The sequence below is a fragment of the Echinops telfairi genome, unplaced genomic scaffold (genome assembly GCF_000313985.2).
Source record: "Echinops telfairi isolate 266 unplaced genomic scaffold, ASM31398v2 ScPeMD7_70;HRSCAF=299, whole genome shotgun sequence".
Taxonomy (NCBI): Eukaryota; Metazoa; Chordata; class Mammalia; order Afrosoricida; family Tenrecidae; genus Echinops; species Echinops telfairi.
Genome location: NW_022103968.1, coordinates 70,573,084 through 70,574,914, shown reverse-complemented (window position 1 = coordinate 70,574,914; position 1,831 = coordinate 70,573,084). Strand labels below are relative to the sequence as shown.

Sequence of the window (1,831 nt, the reverse complement as noted above, 5' to 3'; positions counted from 1 at the left end):
GTACCGCTGTGCATCCTCTGGTCTAACCAGGTTTGCAAAGTAGAATTGGGATCATGATAGTTGGGGGTAGGAAGGGTTTAAGAACTAGAGGAAGCTTGTGAGTTTCATTATTGCTACACTGAGCCCTGAGTGACTCATCACCTCTCCAAGACCCCTCTGCAAGGGATGTCCAGTTGTCTACAGATGGGCATTGGGTCCCCATCATGCACTCCCCTCATGTTAATGGCTACTATTTGCACCATAAAAGTCCTGGTGGAGTAGCAGGCTATAAATCTGGCAGTTTGAACCTATCATTCGCTCTACAGGAGAAAGATACAGATTTCTGCTTCCATAAATATTCATAGGCTCAGAAACAATAAGAGACAGTTCTGCTATGTCCTATAAGGTTGCTATAAGTCAGAATCTAGCCAAGGCAGTGAGTTTGGGTTTGGATATTTGCACCCCAAGGAAGCCTTGGGGCTGCTAACCAGGACGTTGTTGGCTCGCCCCCTCAGCCACTCCATGGGTGGAAGATGAGGCAGTAGATTTCTGTGAAGACTTTCGGGCTCAGAATCCCAATGGAGCAGTTCTATTCTGCCCTACAGGGAGACTATGAGTTGGAATCAACTCGAGGGCCGTGGGTTTGGGTACATGTACCACCGCCAGATTCCAGTAGAGTTTCTGAAAGGACAGTTGTTGGAGTCGGCTTTTCTTAACAGTAGTTTTCCTTCCCAATAAGGTCCTTTCACTTTCGATCATGGAGCAGAATCTGCAGCAACAAGGAATGTGCCAGGGCTAGCTGTCACGGGGGTGGAGGTTCTGTCATGTCTACTGCTCAGCGCAATGTGGGGCAGATAAAGTTGGGGAAGCCAAGGGTTAGCTAAATATGCTACGCAAGAGCAACAAGGGGAAATAATTACTTGTCCCATTAACAGGTTCTATGTATATCTCTGGAAACTCCCATGATCTGGACCATGTGCTCAATGATGTGGGAACTGGCTTGTATGTAGAGAAGACAGCTGAGAATGCTAAGGACTTCCTCCAGACAAGGAGAGAGCTCCTTACCAAGCACATTGAGAAAATCCAGCCTGTTCGGCAGGAGTATCCCAAGCAACAGGCTGCAAAAGATTTAGCATTTCACAGCGCTGGGAACATTCTCCCTGGGCCTGAGCTTTATGGCAGAAAGGGAGCAAAGGGACCCTGCTTCAGGAGCCTGAGAAGAGGGAGGAGGAGGAGGAGGAGGAGGATTGGGGAGGGAGAAAGAGGGGAGGAAAGGAAGGAGAAGGGAGAGGAAGAGAGAGCTGGATACAGATAGATTGGGGGGGTGTCTTGTGGATCTTGTGTTTTAATGTTCATAATGTGTGTGAGTGGGGGGTAGTGGGCGGTGTTGTCTTATGGATCTTGTGTTTTGATGGGAATAAATATAACAGTTAGACATAACATTAAAAAATAGTAACTGTTCATTGCCTTTGGCTAATTCCTGCCATTTGGACACTTTCTTAATGTAAAGTAGCACGTTCTCTTCTGGATAAGTATTTTGGGGGGCAGTTACTGGCCCTTTGGAAAGCACTATAGTTTGCAGCTTTGTCTTCTTCATAGGAAATGGCCATCTTAGACAATTCTGCTTCTTAAAACATCTATAGGTCAGTGCCCTTTAGAAAGCCCCTAACTTGGCATCTGCTTGCAGACACTAACTACTGATACTCCAAAACAGGCTAAATAAGCTAAACAAAAACAAAACAAAACCACTCATTGCGATAGATGGATGTTCTCACAGGAACCACTAAAAGTTGCATTTGCAAACGGAGCCAGACCTCCTTCTTCAAGGGTTCATGGTGTGCGATGCCAAGTG

General features: G+C 46.4%; 1 protein-coding gene across 1 annotated transcript in view; it reads left to right on the top strand.

Moving 5' to 3' along the window:
• KCNMA1 (potassium calcium-activated channel subfamily M alpha 1) overlaps positions 1 to 1,831 on the top strand; it is a 1,099,869-nt gene that overhangs the window by 658,090 nt on the left and 439,948 nt on the right. The gene's annotated exons all lie outside the window — the stretch shown is intronic.